The sequence below is a fragment of the Pholcus phalangioides genome, unplaced genomic scaffold (assembly GCF_987345545.1).
Source record: "Pholcus phalangioides strain wild (caught in Gottingen) unplaced genomic scaffold, Ppha-v1.0 ptg000008l_1, whole genome shotgun sequence".
Taxonomy (NCBI): Eukaryota; Metazoa; Arthropoda; class Arachnida; order Araneae; family Pholcidae; genus Pholcus; species Pholcus phalangioides.
Window position 1 is genome coordinate 59,464,139 of NW_028301601.1, and position 12,670 is coordinate 59,476,808.

The 12,670-nt window shown below is 41.3% G+C and overlaps 1 protein-coding gene across 2 annotated transcripts in view; it reads left to right on the forward strand.

Moving 5' to 3' along the window:
* The window catches only part of LOC149084670 (uncharacterized), a 183,596-nt gene that overhangs the window by 31,505 nt on the left and 139,421 nt on the right, over positions 1-12,670 (forward strand). The gene's annotated exons all lie outside the window — the stretch shown is intronic.

A 12,670-nucleotide genomic window follows, 5' to 3' on the forward strand; every position in this document is an offset into this window, starting at 1 on the left:
CCAGTGTTGTGCGAGAATACTTTTAAAAAGGGGGAGGTCGGTTCGCATTCGTGCCTTGGAGTTGAAACCACACAAAACCAATTTCAGCCGACCACCAACTGCACTACCAATGGGTTCGGACCCAGGTCCTCGCGATGCAAGTCCGTCACTGTGACCGCACGACCGCACAGCGGCTCGTGAGATTTGCTGAACTCACGGGTAATGAGGACTGGGTGACAAGTCATTGAGACAACGTTTCCCACGCGAAGAGTTAGTGACTTCCAGGGCTCCGTCTGTCACGAGGACGATGCAGAAATCCCCAAAGAAAGAACCTCAGAAGCCATGGCAGGTGGTCAACCCTTTAAGCGACATAGGAGAAATCTCTAAACCCTCTGCAGATTAGTGAAGGGGCATAGAGAAAAAAGTGACCATTGACAAAACAAAATACCTGGGCTTGTCATTTCATTGCTAATATCAGAGGCTTTTATAAAAAGGTGAGATATCTTGTCAATGCCGCTTATAGGTTAAAGGAGCCACAGGGAGTTGTGAAGAAATGAAACATTTGAGGGATAAAAGTGTGATTATTTTTAGAATCCAGAAGGACAACACGTAGAACCTACACAAGGCAGAGCTTGATAGAAATTTAGTCCGGGGGGTCTGGAGATTGAGCTTATTCATAAAATTTTCTGTGCGCAATATAAAATTTATTCGAAATTATTTATTTAAAAAGTAGAAGCAATCCTGCTCATGGGTGTGAGGGAAGGGTCACTAAAAACGGGGGAAAGGGGCAAAAAGAAAAATATGGTCAAGGAGTGAGGGCTGGGCATATATCGCATTACGGCCTCTTTAGGATATTCTAATGCAGGGTTTGAAAAATCCAGGTTCCAGGTCACCGTGGTGACTAATAAATTGGTATTAGTACCTAAAATTTCCTATGCGGAATCATTTGCTCGGGCAAAAGAAATACGATTGGTTTCAAAAAATATTTGGTTGCCACCACACCAAGGTTTTTTTTTTGTCAGTTTGTTATGGGGGTGGAATATCATTTTGTAACGCTAGAGTCATTGGTGAAAATCAAGTGTAAGGGGAGCCACGTTAGTTGATTAAGGAAGACGTAAAGATCCACGATGGGGGGGGGGGGGGTGCAAAGACAACATTTTACACACGAAATTTACCCAAATCTTTTATTCCATCGCCTTCTTATTAGGAATTTTTTTTCCTCATCGTTCCCAGATCAAATCAACCCATAGGATCCTATATTATACCGATTGCTTTTACCCCCCCCCCCCCTCTCGAACCACTATACCTTCCCCCGGGGGGGGGCGATATTGCTGACTTTGGGAAACACTCATTCAGACCTGTGAAATATAGTGGGGGAAAGTAGTGGGGTCCAGGGTTAAGGGTTTTACAAATAAAACCCTCATTTGTAAAATTTTTTGTACACTGCAAATTTACTCGGAAATCAATTGATGAATTGAAAAGAAGGGTTTTCCTAGTAAAATTTTTGGGGGGGGGGGAAAGAAAAATTATATTCAGAAGAACCAAAAAAATTTGAAGAAACACTGATGGAGGTAGCCAAATGTTCGAGACATCAAAGACAATGTGATGACTTGTCCATTAGTGGCAACCGGGGGAATATTGGTACGTAGTGCTTTGAGGATCCCTCAAATTTCTCCAGTTCTCCAGGGAAAATTCTTTATCTCGGAATCACAAATCTTAATAATTCACCAGATCATTTAGGACGTTGAACTTCAAGCACGACCATTTACGGGTCATCAACCTGTCATTGTAGGCGAAGACATGGGGGGGGGGGGGGGTTGTTAAAATAGTCCAGGGTATCTGTTTCATTGAAGGTGATAAACTCCTACTGGACACTGCAGTTCTCTCCTTCAAGCAAAGAATCCATTCACGGTACCCTTGCCGCCGTGCATACTAAGAAACAAGGTATAAGTTTCAGCCACTAAAATGTTTACAAGAGATGCCGAACGACCGCCATTAAAAACGTATTAAAAAACTCCCAAAATTACACAGTTTTTTTCATACATTCCTCTTAAAACTTTCTTGTCATTTCCAGTTGAAAAATACACAACAAAAGAGGAATTCCTTGTTAAACTGGCACAAGGATAGTTATTATGGTCGTTTTTCTTGTACATGGCTTATATGTATTAAAAAAAAATTACAAAACAGACATACTGTATCATCATGATGTATTTGAAAACTGAATGGAAGAATGTCGTTTCCTCTGAAATGAGATTTTTTCGGAATAAATGGGGATACAATATATATACAATATTATTTACGTATTTATGATCGAGGATGAACACTCTGGAGATCTTACCCATCAATTACCATAACCCGTGGCCATGGTTTTGTTTGTGGAGGCAATCAAAGAGGAAACAAACACTCTAATCAAAAAACACTTACGAGACGTAACAAAAAAAACGAATAAAAATGCTACAAAGGGATGTTTGTATAGTAAAATGAGCTTAGACGGGTCTCTCATAACGACCATTATCTAGTTTCGAATTGGCTAAATGGACGTTGGCGAGCGATAAAATGCAATAATGCTCGTTTTTATGAGACGGAAAATTATTTTTAATTTGAAAAAAATTGTTTTAAAAGATCACGATTTCAAAACAAAATGTGTTCATGGTCTGATAATATATTATAACTATATATTATATATACTTATCTAAATTGCCCCCCCCCCACTTCCTTGAGTCGAGAGTCGGCCTTTCCCCCGCCCCTAAAATAGGATAGGAACGGGAATGTTACAATATAGTGCTCCTATTTTTTTTCTGTTAAATTTATAAATGTAGAAAGTTACAGAAAAAAAATTATTCCTGGGCTCTTCGTGTTAGAATTCTGTCAGCCTCCCTCTTGTGATGGCCATTTGTCCAAAGCATATAAAAACACGTAAAGGTAAGGGTTATGAAGACGCAAAAAAAAAAATAAACAGGTCTGTAGTCTTAAACGTCATAAAAAAAAATGTCTAAACCTTGGAAGAATGCAAAATCCAACAAATGTGAGGCTATAAGCATTGGATTCTTAATTTATGTTTGGGGTACGACTGTTCGATCACTTCGGCGTCATACTACATTTCCGTAATGCACCGGAAGGAAATCGTAGTCATATCTCACTAAAACGTTGAATATAAAATCTTTCCAAAATTTTCTCGTTTTGTCATGTCATGGATATCTCACAGGAAAGAAATGTCTCACAGAAAATATAAATCTAAATACTCAAAGCACACAAAATGAATAAGTCTGATGTCTTAAAGGAAACGAAACAAGTCAGTTCAGACCCTAAACCTATACAAAGCGATTGTGTCTGAAGCCATGAAGGACATTAAACGGATGTGTCTTCAGCTATAAAGATACCGACACAAAACGGATGTGTGTCTTCAGCTATAAAAAAACCGACACAAAACGATTGTATCTGAAGCCATAAAGGACATAAAACGGAGGTGTCTTCAGTTACAAAGGACCCAAAACAAAAGTGTCTAAAGCCGTAAAGGACACAAAACGAACGTACCTAAAGCCATAGAAGACATAAAACGAATGTGTCTAAAGTCATAGAAGACATAAAATGAATGTGTCTAAAGCCATAGAGGACACAAAACAAAACAAAAACCCCATAGAGGGCACAAAACGCTTGTCTAAAGCCACAGAGGATCGAAACCGAATGAGTTTAAAGCCACAAAGGATTGAAACCGAATGAGTCTAAAGCCACAAAGGATCGAAACCGAATGAGTCTAAAGCCACAAAGGATCGAAACCGAATGAGTCTAAAGCCACAAAGGATCGAAACCGAATGAGTCTAGAAACTGAATGAGTCTAAAGCCACAAAGGATCGAAACCGAATGAGTCTAAAGCCACAAAGGATCGAAACCGAATGAGTCTAAAGCCACAAAGGATCGAAACCGAATGAGTCTAGAAACTGAATGAGTCTAAAGCCACAAAGGATCGAAACCGAATGAGTCTAAAGCCACAAAGGATCGAAACCGAATGAGTCTAAAGCCATGGAGGACACAAAACGAATGTGCCTGACAGAAAATGAGCAAGTCCGCGCCCTGTGGTTCTCTAAAAGTTACTATTCTCTAAGTAGTTACTACATATTAGGGTCACCGATTTGTGAATTCTCATTGACGAGCGGCTTAGGTTTTCTGAACATTGTTCAGCGGTGGTCAAAAAAGCGAAGAGAATGCTCTGTTTTATTTTCAGAAAGGTCTCTTCGTGTTCTCCTAAAGTCATTCTTCCGCTTTTCCGAGGCTTAGTTCGTCCTGGACTGGAGACCATACCTACAGAGGGACATTTACATTGGTTGAAGGGGTGCAGAGAAGAGCTACGCGTGTCCTTATTGGCACACGGGGCTTGTTATGGGCATTGTATAAGATTTTATCATGTATATATATTATTTGTAATTGCATTTTTCATTTTTAATTGGGTTGCTGTATTTTTGAAATATACGACACCCATATTTGTTATGGGCATCTTTTTCTCTGCCACCTCGTTGGGCATTTTGCTTGTGGCGTTGTATTTGTATTCTAAGGAATCGTGGGCGGAAAAAAGTTCGTGAACCACTTCTCGAATTTAAATCTAATTGAATAATATTGAATCTTTATAGAGCACCAAACGGATGTCTAAAAGCCTAAAAGGCTAACAAGTCTGAACGCCGAAACACACTACACTGACGTGACGTAATGATCGCGTCACTTCACGTCAGTGTAGTGTGTTTCGGTCTTGAGTCTTAAAATGGCACAAAACGAACACGTCTAAGGCAAAAGACAAAAATCCCATAATGGCCATTCTTTAAAGAATGATTAAAAAATAATTAAAGTAGCAAAGATCAAAAATACGCAAACCATATTCGTTATTATTCATTCCGAAACACGGACTGATCGACAGTGTGATTACCACCATCGGTGTAATAAAACCCATAATTCATTTTGTACATCACAAATTTTCATTATGAACACTGATTTGTTATCTTATCGTCGTTTATCGACTTTTCTAAAACGTTGCTTCAGTTCCTAATTCAAGTATACGCCATTGGGGGAATGCCCAAGGCAGAACCGATAAAGTACCACAAAGGAAAATTCGGTTGGATGTAAAACAAGTGATCCATTTATATGAGCTAATCCTTGCCCCCGAGGAAGCTTGAACGGAAAACCCACATTCACGAACTCGAGAAACAAATAGACGATGAAAATGGATATAATCCTCGGCACCTGGTTCCCCCATATCAGCTACCCTTCGGGGTAGCGGGTATCAAACACCCCCCCCCCCCCCCCACCACAAATGTAACAATTGACCTCACTGTCATGGACGTGTGTTACCCCGAGATTGACGGGAAGATCCATCCGGAATAGAAAATCGTATAATCATTGAACATGTGATACTTGTTTTTTTTTTTTTCCATGTGTATTAAATGTACCTTTCATGAATAACAACGATGTTATTGAACTCTTTGGAGAAAAGAGCGCCACGATCTAACCCCTTGTTTCGGATCCGGAACATATCATTGTGTTATTATCGAAATTGCTTGGACTTAATTACGTCTCTATCGCTGTTGGAAATTTCGCCTTTTCTTCTTCTTTTTAAAGCTCTGATTCGGATTCGTGAACTTTGACCGCTGGTGCACAGGTGCGTTCTGTGAGATTTCTTCATACGAATACAATTTTCATATTACTGTCACGACGTACCTGTAAGCTAGAATCACTGTCGGAATCGATCTACTACATACGATGCGTGCAGCCTGTTTATCCGACGATTAGGTCGATGTCGAGCTCCTTCTGTTGCTTGTAATATGTCTAGATGAGTATGAGAGTTCACGGTGAACAATCAGAAGCATTAATTGTTTGTGATAGTAAATTGTCTGGTGTTCAATAATACCATGAAATCGTTGAATAATGATGCCTCAATTATTTCACTAATATCCTATGATTTTTACTTTGATAATTATGCATGTAAAAGCACGCCACTGGCTCTTTCTAGCATGTGTATGATTCTACGGTTTAACAGGCCTGTCTCTAAGTTACTCTTTTGGTCGCTCACATACCTTCACAATCTTTCTGCCAATTTTTCCGTCCCTCGCTGGCCTGGTTCCTTGCTCTCTTGGTCACTCATGTGGTCACTCACATACTTGCGCACTCTCTACGTCTCTATTTTTGTTGCTCACTGCCCCGTTCTCTTACCCTATAGGCCACTCGTCTGGTCCATCCCTAGATCTCTACACAGAGGTGGATATTCATGGTTTTGCCACTCTTCTTCCATTATACTCTAATTTTCTTGACCACTGTATTCATTGTCAAGAAAATTAGACGCTCCTCCTAACTAGCCGAACTAGATTATAGCCCACATACTCTTCCCCCCCCCCCCCCATAAGTACGCTTCTGCCTAGTAGACTTAGACCAGGGCTTGACCAATCAGAAAAATATATAGGCTCCAAGAATTTTTTCTAACGACAAAATTAGTTCAAAATAATGTATTCTTTGACTTGGGATTTAGGGAACGATTTACATGCTATAAAACCCACTGACATAATTTACGATAATTTTGTAGTCCTAAGACTTAATTCAGTTATAGGACAAAAAAAATTCTGCGCCAATGACAGTGTTTTAGTCGTCACGATGACCTGGCGTGTGGGATTTGTCAAGCCCTGACTTAGACATTTTGTGGCAGTTGCGAAAATCAATTTTCCACCATATACAGTGCAACTTTTTTCTTAATGAGATAACCTTGGGGGGGGGGGACTTATCGATAAATTGATAAAGATGGACGTAGTCAATGTGTTTTTACCTAATATTTTACGGCCCGGTGTGATTGAACTTAACGCATTTGTCAGGCCTTGCCTGGTTCGAATGCTCTTCCAGGTTATCTGTGTCTCAGTCTTATTATTTGAAATTAGCTCTGAATTGTAGGTCCCTTGACCTGTGTGACAGTCATAAGAATGGACTCGAGTCAATGTGGATGGGAATCGGAAGACACGAACTGTCTTATTAGATACGTATTTTATGGGAGTGTTCATCTCTCGAGCTTGCTTTTTCATAAAGCTTCGGCATGATCGGGATCTGTGTTCATATAGTGAACAATGATGACGCTGCCTCGAAGTTTTTTTAGAGAAACTTGAGAAACCTGTTTCCATCTCTGACATTATCAAATTACGCCCGTCAGGTTTCTTCTTTGGCGTTGTTGTATATATATATATATATATATATATATATATATATATATATTTTACTTGTTTTTCTTTTATATACGTTTTATATATGTTTGTATGTTTCCATTTTTTTTTATATATAACCTTTCTTTTTTAAAACATATATAATGCACTTTCTCTCTAACTGCGGTCATCGTCGGTGGGTTTATGTTTATTATAACGTGGTTCAGTCTTTCTAGAGCGTTGCGTTTTTCTGATCGCGTTACGCCATTGCCGTCGATTATGGCTTTGGATGTCGTTGTGTTATCTTTTTTATTAAAATCCTTCCTTTTTTTGTTTAATTACCGAGATTTTGTGTACACGGTTCTCTCGAAGGGTATTTTGAGTTTTAAAATTAATTCCGAAATTGGTAAACATGTTGTTCCTTTGCGTCCTCAGGACCGCACTTAGGGGGTCATTCGAGTATTACCTCAGCATCGAGGGGGGGGGGGGGGGGTTTCGGATTTGCTGACTTTTGATGACAAGGTGGGGGGGGTCAAAAATGGCTAACAATCTGCTTACGTAATACTTGAATTTCCCCTTACCAGATGCGGGTCCTGGGACAAAAACAATCACATCCATCTCACGATACGAATAATTTCTTAAATAGTGAAACTCCATGGGACATGCATTCCCCAGATAGTGGCACGAGCCCCCACGAAGGAGGTGGGGGGGGGGCTGAGAGGGCCCGAGATTAATTGAAGGGTAAAAATGGTAAATGATGTAAGTGTCAAAAAAATTCACGTTAAAGTATCAAATGAGCAATGCTTTATAATGTTGTCAGCGTGAAAAGTACCCGGTAGTCCTTCAAGTCAGTGTTTCCTCAACCGCCAGGCCGCGGCCCGGTACCGGCCTCTGACATTAGGCGGGTTTCAGATGATGATTTAACGGTTTCAGTTTTTCTCCATTTGTTGCTCATTATTCCTGTGTTCAACCGGGCCGTCAACTTACAAAAATGGAAATCAACTGAGCCGCGGGTTTCCGAAGGTTGAGAACCACTGCTTAAAGCAATTCAAAAGACCATGTAAAGAGGTAGCAAGTGTGAACGTCCTTACGGGCTGCAAAAATAGTTTTTTGCGATTTCGTAAAAACTTTTTCTTTTGACACTTGCAACGTTTACTACTTGCTTTTGCTTTTACAAAATAAATTTACTTTGGAGGCGGAAAAAGGGCTGAAGAGCATGAAAAATCCTGGTCTTGTGCCTGATAAAGATCTCAGCCTAGGGTCGTATGTTTAGCAGATACTTCCCGTTAACGGCAATGGCGCTGGAGCCAAAGGAAGTGAACACCTAGTAATTGACGTATGCAAAGTGAAAAAAAATGTGAACCCCCACCCCCCACGAAAATCCTGCGTACGCTACTGCCCACAGAATTTTTTTAGCGCAAGGCTGAGTACCTCCAGAATTAATTCAAACATGCTCCCCCCCCCCTCATAATCCTGCATATGCCCTTTTGGTCTTCTTGGCTGGGTACGGCCGCACAAGATGGGGGGGGGGGGTTGTGCGGCTGCATCAGTCGCACACCCCGTAAGGGCGGCGGCTCTGGTACCAATTAATCAGGTCTGACGGCCACAGACACGGATTTCCTGTCGGATTTCGACCAAGGCTATATGTACACATACATTCTCAACTGCAGATCCACACAGCGGCTGCACGCATGGATTCTCACCTGGAACTTGGCAACCGGATGTTTAGCTCAAATTCAGCAACCGTTGTGCGCGAGACTCCTCAGTGCCGTATGGCACCTGAACAGAGACAGAGGTTCTGGGCCCTCAAACATGTGTCCTGGGATATTCTAAGGAGCCACTGGTGGAAAACAAGTGAAAAGGAAGCCACTACTGGTGGTTAAGTGTGTGTTGGAGGACCACAGAGAGTTGTGAAGGTGTATAAAGTGAAATATGGAGGGGGAAAAAAATGTCACTACCATGCCCCCCACATCCTGGAGCAGGTCCCTTAGGATGGGATCTTTCACAGGGCCCCTAAGCCAAACTTTTCACGGGCTCTTCTATAGTGAATTTATAGCATGAAAAACCAAACAATAATCGCCATGGGAGAGGTGATTTATTGTGTATTGTTGGGTACTCCTTGTATTTGAAGGGACCGACCAATTTATGTCATGCAAATACAGGAGGGATGATCAGCGGTTCCAACGGGGGTGCACGGCCCAATGTAGAATTAAAAAAAAAAAATTGCGGGTCCTGGGACAAAAACAATCACATCCATCTCACGATACGAATAATTTCTTAAATAGTGAAACTCCATGGGACATGCATTCCCCAGATAGTGGCACGAGCCCCCACGAGGGAGGTGGGGGGGGGCTGAGAGGGCCCGAGATTAATTGAAGGGTAAAAATGGTAAATGATGTAAGTGTCAAAAAAATTCACGTTAAAGTATCAAATGAGCAATGCTTTATAATGTTGTCAGCGTGAAAAGTACCCGGTAGTCCTTCAAGTCAGTGTTTCCTCAACCGCCAGGCCGCGGCCCGGTACCGGCCTCTGACATTAGGCGGGTTTCAGATGATGATTTAACGGTTTCAGTTTTTCTCCATTTGTTGCTCATTATTCCTGTGTTCAACCGGGCCGTCAACTTACAAAAATGGAAATCAACTGAGCCGCGGGTTTCCGAAGGTTGAGAACCACTGCTTAAAGCAATTCAAAAGACCATGTAAAGAGGTAGCAAGTGTAGCAAGAGGTATAAATTGCTGCCTGACCGTCGAGTGGTTAGGGAGCTAACTTCCGACTGCGCAGGTCTGGGTTTGAATCCCGGCTCGGGCATGGATGTCTACTAACACTAACCAATTCCCTGGACAGATCTCAAAGATCTTTTGAGAATATGTGATGATCGCATTATTTCAATTTAATTACTTCAAAAGAAAAGTTTTGATTAAATTAACGCACAAAACCACTGATGCAACGTTCATAGACTGCTGTGGTAAAACTGTTATGATTTAACAAAGATTTTACTTGTGGCGACATCTCTCGGATAGGAGTATGGAACATTGTTTCAGTTCTTTTGAAGTCTAGTAGATGACATTGCTACGCATCACGTTTTCTAGTATTACTACCAACTAAACGAGATATGCACCTCGTGTCGATATTCCTCAGCGTATTGGTAGATGTTAGAATGTGTGCTGCCATCTGCCATGAATTTTTCTAACTACGCATGAAGTGTAACGATTGAATATTATACCGTTGTAGGCCTGTTGCTCTCTGCGGTCGCCACTATGACCACTAAAGCGGCTACTTTCTAGTACTGGGTAGAATATCTTCAATTGTTCAAGAACATTCTCGTTGATATATAGCTGCAGTTTCCGATGCTATAAACCATAGTGTTCACAACCTTTTTTCTCCCATCTCCCCCCCCCCCCAACGCAATCTAACCCGTATAGGATCCTGCGTTATACCCGTAGTTTCTACCTCCCCCTTCCCTGGAACATTCCATCGCCTCCCAGGGGCGTTAACGCCCACGTTGGGAATCACTGCTATAAACCATGGCAGACACCAAAATTTTCGAGTGTCCCCGAGTAAAAAGGGGGGGGGGGAATTTCATGGCAGACAGCAAGATTTCTACAGGGTTCCACGAGTTTGGAACGCCTGGTCCAGGCCAGCCTTGTTTATAAAACTTTTGTTCATTATAAATTTAGTTTTGACTGAATTCGATTCAACAAGTTGGAAGGGCCCCCGCTCCTGGATGGGGAGTGGGGGGGGGGACGAGAAGAAAATATGGTCCTAAGGATGCCGATAACAAATACATTCATGGCTTTAGTTGCGTCTGTTGTTGTTATTTATTACTTTCTTGCTGCACGTATTAGACATTTTTGCTGCTCATAGGGTGGGCAGAGCCGGAACTAGAGGGAGGGTGGGGGGCAACTGCCCCGTGCGGAAGGTTTAGGTGGGAACAAAGGACGCCGTTAAAATTATCGAATTTTAAAGTTGTGGGAGTGGCACAATAATTTTGTTATGGGTGGCTGGATCATGTTTGTCGCGGGTGGCAAATATCCTAGTTACAGACCAGGGTTGGGGAAAAGCCCGAGTTCCAATAAACACAGGGAGTTGAACTGAGAACTAATTTCTCTAAAAGAGGAGAAACGCGCGGACAGTTGTTGTCGCCATTTTTGAATGCGCAATGATGGGTTAAGAAAAATATACATGCATATAAAAATAACCCCTGAAGATATAGTTTATTTATTTATTACACTTGATTCGGCGTAGCATGGAAAGAGGAGATGCAGCGACCTGTTCAAGTGTTTCGGTGATAGTGGCATGCGAATATCTTGTCACTTGAATTTCCTTTTTTGTTCTTGTGCATGTTCTTCAAGGAAGAGTGAATATGGTCTCTCGCTGTTTTTATCTTCTATAAGATTTCTCTCCCCCCCCCCATCTCTTCTTGTTCGTTGTTATTATCTGTCCATGGTTCACTTCCCAGCCATGAAACATTAACCACCACAAAAAAGATCTATAAGATTATTTTCTTTATATTATTGGGAATTGCTTTGAAGCGCCATCTGTTGTCGCACTAAAACAACAAAGATGTAGTGTCTTGAAAATGCTTCTGATGATTTTACTGTGGCTTTTTCGATTGAATACCTGAATCGAAATTCAAAATATCATTAAATAATTTTAGTTTCGTTTTCATTTCTGTTAATAACTTGAGCAGTTATTGATATTGAAAGTTGTTAAATATTATATTATCAATATTTTTTCTATTCAGTAACTGCTGTATTTGGTATTTCGTATATCGATTATGGTGTAATGATGTATTTACGCTACTAACGAGGATACGTTTCGAATTACATACCTGTCCGTATGAGTGGTCTTCGAGCTTGGTGATACAGGTGAACACAGCACAACATTGGTACTGCCATTTGTCTTCCTTACTTTAAACTGGAAATGGCAGATACCTGAATTTTTTGTGGTGAAGGTCTGCCTGCGGAGAGACTTTTTCCGAACGCGAGACCAACTCCCATCCACTCTCCGTCGTTGGAAAAACCGCAGAAAACTGACTTATCCGGCCGCCATTTATTTGATTTTGCGACCTTGAGGTGCAAATGACAGCCGTTCCGCTATATTTCAAAAAAACATATTCTCTATAACATAGAAATCGACCAGCAACATTCACATTACACTCAAGCGAGAATATGCATTCGATTACAGTTTCTCACTTCTGTTACTTCGAATAACCGGCCGGACTATGGGAGATTTTTCCGGCAAGTCCGTGCCCTCTGGGACACTGAGCTTACATCGCTAATGCGACAGAGCCTGGTCGTGCTCGGTGTGTTGAGTTCAGTTTCTCTCTTCCGATTCGGGAGACAGGTGGCAGCACAAGAACACAGTTTTATGCACCACAATACTATAGGCTAGGTATCATCCACGAAACATACTTTCGGTAGTCTTCTCCTTCGGAAATGAAATGGGTTGCAAATTGCTTTTATGGTGATTTAGAATGGAGAATCAGTCCTATCAACAATACCAATAACTCTGTCTGGGTTAGAAAT